The following is an 18,991-nucleotide window of genomic DNA, read 5'->3' on the forward strand; positions in this document are numbered from 1 at the left end:
CATTGATACAAAATAATCCCAAAGTAATTTTACAGGATATAGACAGAGTGCATAATTAAGTATACAAAATGTGTTACGCATTATCTAGGTGCATTGTCAGCTGCTCAACATAGGAAATGAAGGGCTGCCATATAACATGAAACTTGTCCGTTGACCCATTCATTGTGTATCTAATCTTTTCTACCTTAAGGAAAAACATGACATCACAAATCCATCTACCAAATGATGGAGACTTATCATTTTTCCAATTCAAAAGAATGAGGTGCCGTGCTAGAAGTGAGGAGTAGGCAATACAATTTAACAGAGGCTTTTGGAGAGACAGATCTTCTGAGGGTACACCAAAAAGTCCAATAAAAGGGCATGGGTCAATATTTACACCTGAGATATTTGAATATGCTTCAAATATAGAGGCCCAGAATGAAGTAAGACTGGGGCAGGACCAAAATGTGTGGAAGAGGGTAGCTGGTACTTGCTTGCATCTGTTACAAATAGGATTAACCTCTGGATAGATTTTGGATAACTTAACCTTAGACATGTGGAGTCTGTGCACAATCTTAAACTGAATTAAACTATGCCTGGCACAAATAGAAGTGGAGTGAATTCTTCCAGGTATGTCAGACCATTGTTCATCTGTAATATTAACACCCAAATCATTCTCCCAGTTTTCCTTTACTATAATCAATGAACAGGCTTCCAAATCAAATATCTTAGCATACAGCCTTGATATGGTTCCTCTAAGTGCAGGCTGTACTTCTAATATTGCATCCAAAGATGATGACTGTGGTATTGAGGGGAATTGGGTAAAGTGACTCCGTACAAAATGTCTCACTTGCAGATATCTGAAAAAATTATTTGGTGACAAATGAAATGTCTCTCTAACTTGATCAAAAGACATAAATATGTCATTTTTATATAACGTTTTTATATTCAACACCCCATTTTGAAACCACTGATAGAATGTATGGTCCAAAAGTGAAGCTGGAAATAGATGGTTGGACGTAACTGGAGCATAAACTGACAGGGAAACAAGACCATAATGTTTACGAAACTGAGACCAAATCTTCAAAGAATGAAGCAGAACTGGGTTCTGACAATCCTGAGGTGAATGTAAAGGAATTGATGAACATAACAGAGCAGAGAGTGAGACTGGACTACAAGAATTAGATTCAATGTGTAACCAGCCTGGAGTGTCCATTAGAGATGGGTCTAAAAACCAATATAAAAGACATCTGATATTGGCTGCCCAGTAGTATATTTGGAAGTTTGGTAGTGCCATCCCACCTGTCATTTTAGGCCTTTGTAGAAACAACTTTCTGATCCTTGGCCTTTTGTTATTCCAAATAAAAGAAGAAATAATACTATCAATTTTTGCAAAAAAGGTTTTTGTGAGAAAACATGGAATACATTGAAAGAGGAATAAAAACTTTGGGAGGATGTTCATCTTAATTATGCTGATACGCCCAGCTAAGGATAGAGGCAATGTAGACCAGCGGTTGAGGTCCTGTAGGGTACGCTCCAAAAGTGGGTTAAAATTGGCCTTAATAAGCTGAGAGAAAGACTTTGTAACATACACACCCAGATATTTTAAACGTTCGTTGGAAACTTTGAATGGTAATGAATGAAATGAGATTTTTCTAGCAGCTACGTTAATAGGGAGGAGCTCACTTTTGTCAATATTCAACTTATAACCAGAGAAGCTACCAAAAACACTTAAAGTGTTAAGAATATGTGGGATGGATGTTGTAGGGTCAGATACAAAAAGAAGGACATCATCAGCATACAGGGATATTTTGTGCTCCCTGTGTGCCCTTAAAATTCCCTTAATATCTGTCTGCTGCCTAATGGTAGCTGCAAGAGGTTCCATGACCAGTGCAAAAAGTAATGGGGACAGAGGGCAACCCTGTCTGGTCCCACGCTGTAGGGGAAAGTATGGTGAGTAAGTGTCATTAGTCCTAACTGAAGCCATAGGCGAGGTGTACAGCAACTTCACCCAAGAAATAAAAGTGTTCCCAAAACCAAAGTGCTGAAGGACATAAAATAAATATTCCCAACTCACACGATCAAAAGCCGCCGCGGCATCCAGAGATAAAAGTACCTCTGGCACCTGGTTTGAGGATGGTGTATAAAGGATGTTAAATACACGTCTAATATTGAAAAATAATTGTCTATTTTTGATAAAACCAGTTTGATCGCAAGACACAAGTGAAGGCAGAACTGACTCAAGACGGAGAGCCAGCATCTTAGCGAGAATCTTAACATCAACGTTTAGGAGGCTAATAGGACGATACGAGGAACAATTAAGAGGATCTTTGCCCTTTTTCAGAAGCAAAGATATTGACGCTTGGCGTAGAGTTGGAGGCAGGCACTGGCTATGAAAGCTGTCATCAAATACATCCTTCAGCAAAGGACTAAGCTTTGGTGAGAACTTTTTATAAAATTCTGTAGGAAAGCCATCTGGACCAGGGCATTTTCCACTCTGCATGCATGTGATGGCGTCATTAATTTCGTCTAGAGAAAAAGGGTGATCTAGTGACTTTCTGATGTTCTCATCCACAATAGGAAGATCTAAACCTTCAAAAAATGTCCTCATCACAATTGGGTCAGAAGGCTCCTGAGATGAGTATAATTTGCTATAAAATTCACTGAACTGTCTATTGATATCTGAAGGGTCTGAGACCAACCCTGTTTCAGATTCAATTTGATCAATTACATGAGTTGTAGATATCTGTCTTAGGCTGTAGGCAAGGGCTCTACCAGGTTTCTCTCCATGTTCATATGACCTATGCCTATTTTTCAAAAGGGCTCGTTCTGCCTGACCAGTTGAAAGCATGTCAAATTCAGCCTGATGCATTGTTCGCTTTTTTAACAGCTCTGGGGTTGGAGCAGTAGCATATATTTTGTCCACAGCAGAAATGAGCTCTGAGAGTTCAGCCTGTCTGGCCAGTTGCGCTGTTCGTACTGAGGCATTATATGAAATAATATGTCCCCTCAGGTAAGCTTTCAGTGCCTCCCAAAGCAAGGAGGGAGAAGTTGTTTCATTTACATTGGTTTCCAAGAATATGTCAATGTGAGTATTAATGTAAGTAACAAATGAATCATCTGACAAAAGTAGTGGGTTGAGTCTCCATCTAAATCTGCTAATTCTTTGGTTAGGGAAGATCAAAGAGAGTGTTACAGGGGCATGATCAGATATCATAATACTGTTATAATCGCATTTATGAATCAGTGGGAGTAAGGACTTGTGTATGAAAAAATAATCTATGCGGGAATATGTATGATGGACAGGAGAAAAAAAAGAATATTCCCTCCTTGTAGGGTAAAGGAATCTCCAGGGGTCAGACACGCCATAAGATTGCAGAAAATTCTCTAAACATTCAGCTGTTTTAGACTTACTAATTGGGCGGGTTGATGATCTATCTAATATAGGATTTATTACACAATTGCAGTCACCAGCTAAAATAAGTTGATGAGTATCCAGGTAAGGTATACGGGACAGAAAGTTGCTCATAAACCCAGAATCATCCCAGTTTGGAGCGTAAACACAAGCCAATATGACAGGCCGATTATAAAGTTTACCTACAACAATAACAAAACGTCCATTTGGATCTGAGATGGTTTCAGTAGCTACAAACAAAACTGATTTGCTTATCAAAATTCCAGCCCCCCTGGCTTTGCTCGTAAAACAAGAGTGAAATACCTGTCCAACCCAGCCTCTCCTCAAACTAATATGGTCAGAACTGCGCATATGCGTCTCAGTTAAAAACGCTATATCGGTTTTCAGACTTTTAAGATGGGCTAGGACCTTAGTGCGTTTGATAGGGTGGTTGAGTCCCTTCACATTCCAATTAGTAAAGTTAACAGACTGACCTCTTCCCCTAAATGCTGTATGTGGATTAGCTATATTGAACAATATAGGTTATATGACAGAAACATATCAATCTGACAAGTGACATTTTCATATTGGCTCTGGCAAATAGACAAGGTGGAACCACAGGTGGGCACAAAAAAAAGAAATCAAATACACAATACATAAAAAGACTATAGAGAAACACACATTTACCCTCCACCCTCTAGCACTTTCCCAAACAAAGTGCTCAACCCCTTGGGCAGCAAACCCAAAACATCTCACATCTCTAGCTTGGGTCACTAACATAGTCAAACCTGACCCAAAGCACAGCGGGCAAACCAGGAACTTAAACGCATAACTGGCAAATGCTTATGAATTATTATGCTAACAATCTGAAATAGTAGGCTGACATAGAAGGGCCAAAATATAGCCTGCTTTATCATCATCAACAGCAGATCATCAAATTACTGGCGTCACCAAACTGCGGCATATTGAATACTGAGGAAAAAAGTGGCTGATGAGTGGCTCTACCAAAAAAAAAGATCTGACTGAATCTAATACAAGCGCGGAGAAATTAAAGCGAAAAAAGTGTTCAAAATAGGACATGTAGGAAAGGAAAATCAGTCGGATTAACCCCAGGGGCTATTAGTGCTTGAAGTATAACCTACAAGGAAACAAATGACGGTCTCTGAGGTTCCTGGCATAAACCACAAAACAAAAATTAACAATATAATTGTCATTGTAGTATGAATATGTGCTCAACATTCATAAACTGAGAAGGACAAACAGCAGTCAAATATGCGGACTTGTAGTAGCCTCAGATACCTCAGTGTGCGGGAGAATGTTCCCCTTAATGTATGAGACGGCTTGCACAGGATCGGTGAAGGAATTTTCCTCCTCTCCCAACGTGATCCGGAATGTAGCTGGGTAACGGAAACCAAACCTGACATCTCTGACATTCTTAAGAAGCTGCCTTGCCTCCGTAAAAGCAGCGCGCCTCTTGATTACCTCTGGAGGGAAATCTGGAAAGATGTGCACGCGTTTCCCCTGGTATGATAGCTGCCTCTTCTGACTGGAGATGCGAAGGATGCGATCCTTCACGTCTCCATGATGCACACGGATTATGAAGGGCCTTGGCTTCGCTTCGGGAGGGGGCCTCTCTGCTAGTGATCGGTGGCAACGGTCCAAGCGTGGAATTTCCTCCAGACCCAGTATCTCTTTCAGCGCTGTTGCGCAGAACTGCGGCGCGTTGCTTCCTTCTTTTCCCTCCTCTATTCCCACCAACCGAATGTTTTGACGTCGGTTACGGCCTTCCAAGTCCAGACATTTTTCAGATAGCCGATGCACCTCGGCCTGCAGCTTTTCCACTGTAGCTTCCAGACGCATGACTGTAGAGCTCCACTCTGTAGTAGATTGCTCAAGGTCGTCAATGCGCGTTGAGTTCTGAGTGTTAGCAGACTGTAAAGAGCTGCCAGTCGTTTGCAATTCTTGACGAACTGAGGCTATCTCTTGACGAAGGGCAGTGGTTTGAGTGTCAATTTTCGATCCCAACGATTCAATTGCTGCCATAATTTTCTCAACGAAATCTGGGGGAGATTGTGCGTCAACCTCGGAGTTAGCTTTTTTGCTAGTTGTAGCACCTTTCTGTCGGTTAGCCATTTTGCAAACAAAGGTGAGGAAAAGAGAAAAACAGTCCTTACTGCAATTTCAGCCCTTCAAAAGTCTCACAAAGCATTCAGACGCGCGATTTCACAATCACTGGCCACTTTGCGCATTCATTAATACAGTTAAATAAAAGATGCCCGCTGAGCTCGAGAACCACGCAGCCTCACATGTCGAGCGCAAACCGGAACTCGAACCCGGACCTTCTTGCTGTGAGGCAACAGCGCTAACCACTACACCACCATGCCGCCCCATACCATTGTATAATATAAACATATATTTTTTAAATATGTATATGTGTGTAATATGTATGCGCTCAGTCTAGGTTGAGCTGCAAAACTTCACAGCTACCACCTGTCCATTCTCAGGCGAAGCTGATGACGTGCGAAGTCTGTGAAAAATAAACTACAAAAGAATGCGAAGTGCAAGCTCTGGCTTACAACTCTCAAAAATGTGTGAGCTGTGTGTGATGAAGATTTGGAGATGGAGAAGTGTGCAGTGATGTGAGAAATATAAAGCGAAGGCACGTGGTCATGAATATGTATGTAACCTTTTTTGTTTTCTTGTAATTTCACAGTTCATGTTTTAGCAGCTCCATAAAGTTCACCCTTCTTTACTATGATAAATCCCTCTGACGCACATGGAGTCTCTCCAAGGAAGCTTTATAGCACGTAATAAGTAGATCAAGCCACACTATTTTTGATCAGTGTTTTGGAGCACTCGTCCCTGCTTGTCCTCTGTCATGACTGTGTACCTGCTGACGGAGTGTGATGAGGACACTCAGGACAGAGATGTGACTCATTAAGATTCTGCATGCATAGCGAGCCCAACAAACAGGAAGAGTAATGTCTCCTACTAGTTTACAGAGACAAGTGGGTCAATAGCAGTGTAAGTAATTAGACTGACCAGATCCATGTTGTTTGTTCAAATGAAGACAGAATAGACTGGTTGTCTGTCTTTAAGGAAGGACTATTAAACATGTCCTCCCCTGCCTTGAAGATGGACATGCGAGTTAAAATCAGTTGGAAGGAATTTCTTTGGTGTCGGCAGAGTAGTGGTGGCTAGAACCAGCAAAAGAACCTAGTTCCTGTTTTTTCTTTACTTATAACAGCTGCTTATTGCTGTTATACTCACCATCCTTTTTTATTTTCTCTCTCTTGTAGTTAATAAGACAAAATTTCCAACTTGTCATGCTACCGAAACACCCCAAAGGTTCTGAGATGTACTATATGGCCAAATGTCTGTCTGTGGGTATCTGAACATCTCACCCATGTGTGTTTGTTGAACATTAGTGAGATCAGACACTGATGTTGGTGAGGAGGTCTGGGGTGCAGTCGGTGTTCCAGTTCATCCCAAAGGTGTTCAGTGGGGTTGAGGTCAGGGCTCTGTCCAGGACACTGAGGTTCTTCATCAACCTTCACAAGCCATGTCTTCATGGAGCTCGTTTGTGCACAGGGGCATGTGCTGGAACAGGTTTGGGCCGGTTAGTTCCAAAGGAGGGAAATTGTACTGCTGCAGCAGTACAAAGACATTCTAGACAATTATGTGTCCATTTTTGTGTCTACATAGTTTTGACCGTATAGTGTCCCTAGCCAAAATGGTGCTGTAGGGATAGGAGCAACATATTAAACTATAGATCAGAAATCATCATGTGTATACATGGTCAAAAGTAAAAAATTTGGACAGTTCTACTGATTTGAAATGCATTTCTGTATTGTGACTATCTTCTACATTGTAGATCAATACTGAAGACATCAAAACTATGAAATAACATGTAGAACATGTATGGAATTATCTCATCTCATTTATATTTATATTTTCTGTGTAGAGTTTGCATGTTCTCCTTGTGCCTGTGTGGGTTTCCTCCAGATGTTCTGGTTTCCTCCCACAGTTCCAAAGACATGTAGATTAGGTCAACTGGCTACTCTAAATTTCCCATAGGTGTGAGTGAGTTGGTTGGTTGGTTGTCTCTGCAATAGACTGACAACCTGTTCAGGGTGAACCTCGCCTCTCGCCCAAAGTCAGCTGGGATTGGTTCCATCTCACCCATGATCCTGACGGATAAGAAGCATAGATAATGGATGGATGGATGTTACAGTAGCGAAAAAGGCAACATTGGATCTGGAGAGTACAGTCATATAGTTCTTAAATTGGAGTTGCTTTTATTACATTCATGTAACAGTAGTGACAAGATCACTTTCACCTAGTATCAAGGTTGTTATAGTTATTATTTATCATAGCTGTAAGCCTAATGGGTTAATCTAAACCTCAGTATTATAACATATTACATCAAATATAAATAATACTTTAGAAATTTAATCTAATTATAATTTTAATAAAACGATATGAATGTGATGCACAGTATTCAGGAATTAAAAGCTGTAATAAATTGATAATGCTGTCATAAAATGATGATACATGCTCTTTGTTAAATTCTTGTACTAGAAGGGGTCCCTGCCTAAAAAAAAAGTTTGAGAACCTTTAGTCTAGAGAGCCAGAGTTTAGCACACTTTCAGTAGGAAGGTAGGAGTTGTTGAGTAGCGGATTTGGGATTAGTCTAGGACCTGGCTTAGACATGTACAGTGAGGCAAAAAAGTATTTAGTCAGTCACCAATTGTGCAAGTTCTCCCACTTGAAAAGATGAGAGAGGCCTGTAATTTTCATCATAGGTATACCTCAACTATGAGAGACAAAATGAGAAAAAAATTCCAGAAAATCACATTGTCTGATTTTTAAAGAATTTATTTGCAAATTATGGTGGAAAATAAGTATTTGGTCAATAACAAAAGTTCATCTCAATACTTTGTTATATACCCTTTGTTGGCAATGACAGAGGTTTTCTGTAAGTCTTCACAAGGTTTTCACACACTGTTGCTGGTATTTTGGCCCATTCCTCCATGCAGATCTCCTCTAGAGCAGTGATGTTTTGGGGCTGTCGCTGGGCAACACGGACTTTCAACTCCCTCCAAAGATTTTCTATGGGGTTGAGATCTGGAGACTGGCTAGGCCACTCCAGGACCTTGAAATGCTTCTTACGAAGCCACTCCTTCGTTGCCCGGGCGGTGTGTTTGGGATCATTGTCATGCTGAAAGATCCAGCCACGTTTCATCTTCAATGCCCTTGCTGATGGAAGGAGGTTTTCACTCAAAATCTCACGATGCATGGCCCCATTCATTCTTTCCTTTATACGGATCAGTCGTCCTGGTCCCTTTGCAGAAAAACAGCCCCAAAGCACAATGTTTCCACCCCCATGCTTCACAGTAGGTATGGTGTTCTTTGGATGCAACTCGGCATTCTTTCTCCTCCAAACACGACAAGTTGAGTTTTTACCAAAAAGTTCTTTTTTGGTTTCATCTGACCATATGACATTCTCCCAATCCTCTTCTGGATCATCCAAATGCTCTCTAGCAAACTTCAGACGGGCCTGGACATGTACTGGCTTAAGCAGGGGGACACGTCTGGCACTGCAGGATTTGAGTACCTGGCGACGTAGTGTGTTACTGATGGTAGCCTTTGTTACTTTGGTCCCAGCTCTCTGCAGGTCATTCACTAGGTCCCCCCGTGTGGTTCTGGGATTTTTGCTCACCATTCTTGTGATCATTTTGACCCCATGGGGTGAGATCTTGCGTGGAGCCCCAGAACGAGGGAGATTATCAGTGGTCTTGCATGTCTTCCATTTTCTAATAATTGCTCCCACAGTTGATTTCTTCACACCAAGCTGCTTACCTATTGCAGATGCAGTCTTCCCAGCCTGGTGCAGGTCTACAATTTTGTTTCTGGTGTCCTTTGACAGCTCTTTGGTCTTGGCCATAGTGGAGTTTGGAGTGTGACTGTTTGAGGTTGTGGACAGGTGTCTTTTATACTGATAACGAGTTCAAACAGGTGCCATTAATACAGGTAACGAGTGGAGGACAGAGGAGCCTCTTAAAGAAGTTGTTACAGGTCTGTGAGAGCCAGAAATCTTGCTTGTTTGTAGGTGACCAAATACTTATTTTACTGAGGAATTTACCAATTAATTCATTAAAAATCCTACAATGTGATTTCCTGGATTCTTTCCCCCCATTCTGTCTCTCATAGTTGAGGTGTACCTATGATGAAAATTACAGGCCTCTTTCGTCATTTTAAGTGGGAGAACCTGCACAATTGGTGGCTGACTAAATACTTTTTTGCCCCACTGTATGCACATAATTTAGGAGAGAATAACTCAACTGTTCTAGGCTAATTTGAACCCAAGGAATAACTTGGGATGTGTGCCAAAATCACCATCCAAGGCGAACCGCCTGAAACTTACCAATCCAAGATGGCCACCGGTATTACAGTATTATTATTGTTACTCTTCATGTTCCTGTCCCTGGTTTATGTGACACATGAACAGTAATAATCTCATCTCATCTCATTATCTCTATCTATCTCTATCTCCTATCTTTATCCTTCTACAGGGTCGCAGGCAAGCTGGAGCCTATCCCAGCTGACTACGGGCGAAAGGCGGGGTACACCCTGGACAAGTCGCCAGGTCATCACAGGGCTGACACATAGACACAGGCAACCATTCACACTCACATTCACACCTACAGTCAATTTAGAGTCACCAGTTAACCTAACCTGCATGTCTTTGGACTGTGGGGGAAACCGGAGCACCCGGAGGAAACCCACGCGGACATGGGGAGAACATGCAAACTCCACACAGAAAGGCCCTCGCCGGCCCCGGGGCTCGAACCCAGGACCTTCTTGCTGTGAGGCGACAGCGCTAACCACTACACCACCGTGCCGCCCAACAGTAATAATGTGATGTTAAAAGTTGTATTGTTAAACATACAGGTTCTCAAGATATTGCTGCCTCCTAAAGTAATGTTTTGTTTTGTATTTTTTCACTTTAAGTTAACATTCCATTGATCATAATAGTAGGGTTGAAAATACAATTTCTTTATATTAATAAAACACTTGCTTTCTTATACTCTCTTAAATTATGTGCATAAGTCTCCCAATTCCATGATTTCATGTTTGAAGTCGGGTTATTATGTTTTTCTCATGTTTTCTGTGAAACTGCAATTTTGGCCATTTTTTTTAACCTTTCCCTTGACCATAGCTTGTTCCCTTTTACTTCAATCATGAAAACGATGTCACTAATGGATTCCTCATACCCAAAAACCCATAAAATGAGGTATTGCACATACTTCTGTGATGAGTGGTTCAAAAATTGATATTTTCAATATGGCTACCAGCAGCCATCTTGGATTGGTAATTTTTGGCCTGTTCGCTCCAGATAGCAATTTTGATACACATCCCAAGTTGTCCCTTGGGTTCAAATTAGCCTATAACAGTTGAGTTACCCTCTCCTAAATTACAACCCCGATTCCAAAAAAGTTGGGACAAAGTACAAATTGTAAATAAAAACGGAATGCAATGATGTGGAAGTTTCAAAATTCCATATTTTATTCAGAATAGAACATAGATGACATATCAAATGTTTAAACTGAGAAAATGTATCATTTAAAGAGAAAAATTAGGTGATTTTAAATTTCATGACAACAACACATTTCAAAAAAGTTGGGACAAGGCCATGTTTACCACTGTGAGACATCCCCTTTTCTCTTTACAACAGTCTGTAAACGTCTGGGGACTGAGGAGACAAGTTGCTCAAGTTTAGGGATAGGAATGTTAACCCATTCTTGTCTAATGTAGGATTCTAGTTGCTCAACTGTCTTAGGTCTTTTTTGTCGTATCTTCCATTTTATGATGCGCCAAATGTTTTCTATGGGTGAAAGATCTGGACTGCAGGCTGGCCAGTTCAGTACCCGGACCCTTCTTCTACACAGCCATGATGCTGTAATTGATGCAGTATGTGGTTTGGCATTGTCATGTTGGAAAATGCAAGGTCTTCCCTGAAAGAGACGTCGTCTGGATGGGAGCATATGTTGCTCTAGAACCTGGATATACCTTTCAGCATTGATGGTGTCTTTCCAGATGTGTAAGCTGCCCATGCCACACGCACTAATGCAACCCCATACCATCAGAGATGCAGGCTTCTGAACTGAGCGCTGATAACAACTTGGGTCATCCTTCTCCTCATTAGTCCGAATGACATGGCGTCCCTGATTTCCATAAAGAACTTCAAATTTTGATTCGTCTGACCACAGAACAGTTTTCCACTTTGCCACAGTCCATTTTAAATGAGCCTTGGCCCAGAGAAGACATCTGCGCTTCTGGATCATGTTTAGATACGGCTTCTTCTTTGAACTATAATGTTTAGGCGGATGGCACGGTGAATCATGTTTACAGATAATGTTCTCTGGAAATATTCCTGAGCCCATTTTGTGATTTCCAATACAGAAGCATGCCTGTATGTGATGCAGTGCCATCTAAGGGCCCGAAGATCACGGGCACCCAGTATGGTTTTCCGGCCTTGACCCTTACGCAGTGGCGATTCTAGGGTCTAGTGGGGCCCCAATCAGAAATTCATTGGGGGGCCCCACCACCACCACACACGCACACACACAACAGAATTTCACTAGGACAAACTCTGGACCTTTGTAATTTTAATAAATAACCAACAAATTGTAGCAAGTATAGTTTTGTTTTATTTCACAAGTTAGAAATATTACATAAACAAACATGAACATTGTGAAGTTTCTGTTTATTTTAACAGAGAGTGCAATATTAAATATAATATTATATTAAATGTATTATTTCAATATTATATTAAAACAAACAAACGAAAAGCCTTTAAACTTTTAGCTTTTAACCTTTGTGTAAGGCAGCGGTTCTCAACCTTTTTTTTTTTAAACAAACGCCCATCATAGGGAAAAATACTATTGTCTCTGTTCATTATTATTGCTACTGACTTACCACCATCTTGCTTTCTTCTCCCCTCGTCTTCTTTTTTCTTCTTTCTTTTTTCACTCCCGGATGGATAGTTTCTCTTCATAATAATTTAGCCATGGAGGTCTACCAACACGCAATATGTGCACGTTAATAGCCTACAGGGTTTCCGATTTGTGCAAACATGTGGTTGCACGCGCAGGAAGGGATCCCTCTGCAGACTGCAAGCGCTGATTGCTTGAAGACTTTTGTCACTCAAAAATGTGGTCACACAATTGGCTGCTTAGCATTTTGTTCCTCCCAACAGCTTATTGTAAACGGGAAACCCGTGAGAGTCAGACTCAGCGAATGACTTTTCAAAACGCAAATTTCGATTCTTCTTCACTCTCGACTCGCAAATTTCTCTATCAACTGCTGTGCAAATTTCGACTCTCTGTCGCCACCTGGTGGGGGCCCCAAGCAGCTGATTGGCTTGCCTGGTGAGAAAAATCGCCTCTGCCCTTACGCACAGAGATTCTTCCAGATTCTCTGAATCTTTTGATGATATTATGCACTGTAGATGATGATATGTTCAAACTCTTTGCAATTTTACACTGTCGAACTCCTTTCTGATATTGCTCCACTATTTGTCGGTGCAGAATTGGGGGGATTGGTGATCCTCTTCCCATCTTTACTTCTGAGAGCCGTGTAAAAAAAAAAGAGTAAAAAAAAAAGTGAGATCACAGTTTTTCCCATTCCGATGTTTGAAGTGAACATTAACTGAAGCTCTTGATTTGTATCTGCATGATTTTATGCATTGTACTGCTGTCAAGGGATCGACTGATTAGAGAACTACATAAAACAGACATCAGGTGGATGGGTGTTCCTAATAAAGTAGCCAGTGAGTGTATAAGCTAATAGGCCAAGAATGTTAATTTCCATTTGTGTAGATTTAAAAACACCAATTCCATGTAGCCATACTTCCGTTCATACATTTCTAAACCGCTTATCTGTTATGAGTCACTAGTGAGCTGGAGTCAGTCCCATCTGACATTGGCTGGGGTTCACTCAGGACAGGCCGCCAATCTATCATGGTGCGAACACAGCAAGACTGACAGCTATTCACACTCACATTCACACCTATGGGCAATTTAGAGTAGCCAGTTGACCTAATCCACATGTCTTTTTGAATGGAAACTCTCCCAAACATGAAGAGAACATGCAAACTCCACACAGAAAGGCCCTGGTCAGTCACGAGGTTCAAATCAAGAACCTTCTTGCTGTGAGATGACACTGCTAACCACTGCCCCACTGTGATGAAGAGCTGAACTCATATGTCTATCATTTATAATGACACAAAACAAGCAGTGTTTATTTAGACTGTTAGACTTTTAGGACTTAATCTAAAAGCCTTCCTAACCTGAACAGTCATCAGCTTTGAACTTCCATCCATCCATTATCTGTAGTTGCTTATCCTGTTCTACAGGGTCGCAGGCAAGCTGGAGCCTATCCCAGCTGACTACGGGCGAAAGGCGGGGTACACCCTGGACAAGTCGCCAGGTCATCACAGGGCTGACACATAGACACAGACAACCATTCACACTCACATTCACACCTACGGTCAATTTAGAGTCACCAGTTAACCTAACCTGCATGTCTTTGGGGGAAACCGGAACACCCGGAGGAAACCCACGCGGAGAACATGCAAACTCCACACAGAAAGGCCCTCGCTGAGCTCGAACCCAGGACCTTCTTGCTGTAAGGCAACGGTGCTAACCACTACACCACCATCCCACCCAGCTTTGAACTTGCTTGTGTTAAACAACCTGAAAAGTGCCAAATTGTACTTTTATATGTTCATATTTCACAAACAAATACATTTCACTCTGAATCCTGGCATGTAGCATCATATAAAAGTGCATTTTCTTCAAAAACAGCAAAAGATTATGAAGTTTCATACCAGTTCTCACCAACTGCACCGTTTGTAAGGGACCGTTGTTTCTGGAGATCCACAGAATTTCCTTCCTACTGAGCTCAGTTCCAGCCCTGATCCAACAGAGCTAATCTGGATAATGAAGTAAACTGATTATCTGAAGCAGGTGTTGAAACTGAATTCTGTATGAAGGTTGATTTCCAGAAACAGCGTTAATGATAACAGCTGTAAAACATCTGTCAAGAACACAAAGGGGAGCCCAGGTGTGTTCCTGTCGGATGTGCTGCACGATTCAGTGTTTTTCCTGCTGTAATAGCTAAACTGGGTAATGATATGTTTATGGATGTTTCAGCAGAAGAATCACCAAACTATAGAGGATTGTTCCTTGGTGATACTGCGGTGATTAGGTTACATTCTAAAGACTTTTTCAATCTTTGAGATCTGACTACCTCCTACTGCCAGCTTTTCAGAAATGATTAGGGATCAATCAAGCTTGAAGAGTCAATAAATATGGCATCTGGAGGAATATTATCTTGCACAGCACACAAATTGGCAATATTTCCACTCCGTCTGCTGCAGCTCCTTCATTATTATTAATAACATTTTTGTGGAGCTGTGACATAATTTAGAATGGTGATGTTTCAGATCACCTGGCGACTTGTCCAGGGTGTACCCCGCCTTTTGCCCGTAGTCAGCTGGGATAGGCTCCAGCTTGCCTGCGACCCTGTAGAAGGATAAAGCGGCTAGAGATAATGAGATGAGATGAGATGTTTCAGATCAACTTTAATGTCAGTATAAACCTGAAAATAATGTCACTTACTAGCATTCACTTAATACCTTTGGGACAAGCTGATTCATCTCGACATCCAGTGAATGGTAGGGTGAAAAATCAATTTGTTGGTATTGTGGGACAGTAATATATATCCTGGCCCTAAATTCATGGGTCATTTTGAAGAAACCCCTTGAATATTAGGAACTTTAGAGTGACTATGATTCCAACATAGTTTAAGGTCATTACAATATGTGGTCATTCATTTTACACAATGGAAGCAAATATCATATTTGGTGGCACGGTGGTGTAGTGGTTAGCACTGTCGCCTGGAAAGAAGGCCACCCACCAAAACTCACAGACCGGGCAAGGAGGGCTTTAATCAGAGATGCAACAAAGACACCAAAGATAACACCGAAGGAGCTGCAAAGATCCACAGCGGAGGTGGGATTATCTGTCCATAGGACCACTTTAAGCTGTACACTCCACAGAGTGGGACTTTATGGAAGAGTGACCAGGAAAAAAAATAATTGCTGAAGAAAACACATTTGGAGTTTGCCCAAAAGCATGTGGCAGACTCCGCAAACACATGGAAGAAGATTCTCTGGTCAAATGAGACAAAAATTTAACTTTTTGGCCATCATGGGAAACGCCATGTGTGGTGCAAACTCAACACCCTGAGGACACCATTCCTACAGTGAAGTATGGTGGTGGCAGCATCATGCTGTGGGGATGTTTTTCATCTGCAGGGACAGGAAAGCTGGTCAGGACTGAAGGAAAAGATGGATGGCACTAAATACAGGGCAATTCTGGAGGAAAACCTGTTTGAGACTGGGACGAAGGTTCATGTTCCAGCAGGACAATGACCCTAAACATACTGCTAAAGCTACACTGGAATAGTTTAAAGGGAAACATTTAAGTGTCTTGGAATGGGCTAATCAAAGCCCAGACCTCAATCCAGTTGAGAATCTGTGGCATAACTTGAAGATTGCTGTACACCAACACAACCCATCTAAATTGAAGGAGTTGGAGCAATTTTGTTGCATCTCTGATTAATGCCCTCCTGTGAGTTTTGGTGGGCGGCCTTCTCTTGTCAGGTTTGTAGTGGTGCCATATTCTTTCCATTTTGCTATAATGGATTTAATGGTGCTTCGTGGGATATTCAAAGTTTGGGATATTTTTTATAACCCAACCCTGATCTATACTTCTCCACAACTTTGTCTCTGACCTGTTTGAAGTGCTGCTTGGTTCTCATGTTGCTTGCTTAGTAGTGTAGCAGAGTCAGGGTCCTTCCAGAACAGGCTGATTTATACAGACATCATGTGACAGATCATGTGACACTTTTATTGCACACAGGTGGATCTTAATCAACTAATTATATGACTTATGAAGTGAATTGGTCGGACCAACTCTTATTTAGGGGTTTCATACAAAAGGGGGTGAATACTTATGCACACTCCAGATTTCTGGGGGTTCATCTTAATTATTGTTTGTGTCACAATAAAACAACAATTTTCACCTTTAAAGCTGTAGGCATGTTGTGTAAATCAAATGGTGCTAACCCTCCAAAAATCCATTTTAATTCCAGCTTGTAATGCGACAAAACAGGACAAACACCAAGGGGGATGAATACTTTTGCAAGGCACTGTAGAAAGGTGCAGATAGTATAACTTTTAAAGCTTTAATCGAAAAGATAATTATGGTCTAATTGTTGAAATCTTTTTAAACGTAGGGTGATCTCAGGTGTATTGGGTTATCAGGTAATTCGGGACAGTTTAACTTGGCATTTATTTTCTGGCTTGATAAGTGAGCAGTTAAACATGTTATTAAGCCTTTGCAGTGGAAGTTCCTGATGGAAATATGAAATGTGACTCATCAATGCCATGAATAAGCTACAGGTAAATAAGTGTGCAATTGTGGATGAAAGTAAATCAGTGAAGACGGGAATCCCAAATGATCAAACATCATTAAAAAGTGGCTTCCAGTCAGTCATGGGAATAAAAAATAATTCAGCCATACTTCTGTCAAATATGATATAAACATTTTTTCCTTATGTGTTCTGTACTGTGCAGATATCTTCGGCACATTTTTTTTAGGGTAGATTTTTATTACAGGTGTTTATTTTAGTCAATGCAAAAACATTTAGCCTTCCAAACATTACTTTTCTGATAAAGAATTTAATGTTAGGGAAAAAAGGTTTGTATGTCAGTCAAGAAAGCAGTATATTATGTATGAGACACTTTTCAGACAAATAATAATAATGAAGGCTGCTGGGGTTTGCTGGGGGGAAAAAAGAAAGAAACAAGTGTGACAAAGTGTCTGGAAAAACTGTGGCTGTTCTGCAAGCTGCTCAGTAAAACCTACAGCTCATTTCCTTATAAAACTGCAGACACCTGAAACTGTTACTTTCTAAAGCAACAGTCCATCACACCAAAGTTTATTGTTCTTTGCTGTACTTTTGCAGTAGATTTTTTAAGTAGAAGCATTTACTTTCATTATTTTTGAAGCCGTCTTTGCTTTACAGCATTCTGCCTAAGACTCTCTCTCTCTCTCTCTCTCTCTCTCTCTCTCTCTCTCTCTCTCATATTATATTTATGAGAGAGACAGAGAAAGAGAGACCGAGACATGAGTGTTTTACTGGGAAATACATCACTAGTATTTTTCATACGAGCTCTGTCCAGGACACGGAGAACCAAAACTGTGACATAAATCTCTATACGGTCCTCATGAGGAAATCGATGAATTGTTTTGATAAATTTGGATACTTTTTGTTTGTGAATGTGTCGATATAATAAAAAGCTTGAAGATATGAAGTTTAACTTCTCATGTTGAAAAACTCATATTTTTCATACAAAATACATTGTGGATCTGAGTGACATACTGTATGTAAATAATATTGGCTGGTGTTGAGTGGTATATCAGATGTATTCCATTCAGCTAGCATGATACTGAACAAGTTGAAGACGAGTCAACCAATATTATTATTATTATTATTATTATTGGGCGGCACGGTGGTGTAGTGGTTAGCGCTGTCGCCTCACAGCAAGAAGGTCCTGGGTTCGAGCCCCGGGGCTGGCGAGGGCCTTTCTGTGCGGAGTTTGCATGTTCTCCCCGTGTCCGCGTGGGTTTCCTCCGGGTGCTCCGGTTTCCCCCACAGTCCAAAGACATGCAGGTTAGGTTAACTGGTGACTCTAAATTGACCGTAGGTGTGAATGTGAGTGTGAATGGTTGTCTGTGTCTATGTGTCAGCCCTGTGATGACCTGGCGACTTGTCCAGGGTGTACCCCGCCTTTCGCCCGTAGTCAGCTGGGATAGGCTCCAGCTTGCCTGCGACCCTGTAGAAGGATAAAGCGGCTAGAGATAATGAGATGAGATTATTATTATTATTATTATTATACATACATACAGACACATTCCTTTCGGGTGTTTAATGTGTCTTTCTCTTTCAAAATTCTCTCAAAATCTTCTGTATTTAACGAAGCAAACCTGGCAGCCATGTTTGTTTACAAATTGTCCCAGTCGCTTGCTAGTGCAAAAGTTTTATGTCTCTGACATGCTGTCTTGACAACCATGCAATATCGTAATCCATATTCAACGCTCATTCTCCATTGGTTAGCGTGACGTAATACACGTAGGATAAGCGATATGCTAACAATATTGCATGCTGTCAAACCAAATGAATGAAACCTGCTAGAAGGGAATAGAACACGTTTTTATTCCACTGAAAAAGTGTCCTGTGTGTGTGTGTGCAATAATTCCTGATATTTCACTCTGATGACGTCACTCCTAGTGTTTTCCTGCTGACTGGACATGCGTTGTCAAAATGGTTCAAAATTAAAATTCTTTTGATTAACTTGCTTTTTTTTATCTTGTTGAAAAATATCTCACTACGTTCATTTGTGAATATGTTCACCACTCGAAGATAAACTTCATACCTTTGCACAACTGTGTGTGTGTGTGTGTGTGTGTGTGTGTGTGTGTG

The sequence above is a fragment of the Neoarius graeffei genome, chromosome 13, assembly GCF_027579695.1.
Source record: "Neoarius graeffei isolate fNeoGra1 chromosome 13, fNeoGra1.pri, whole genome shotgun sequence".
Lineage (NCBI taxonomy): Eukaryota > Metazoa > Chordata > Actinopteri > Siluriformes > Ariidae > Neoarius > Neoarius graeffei.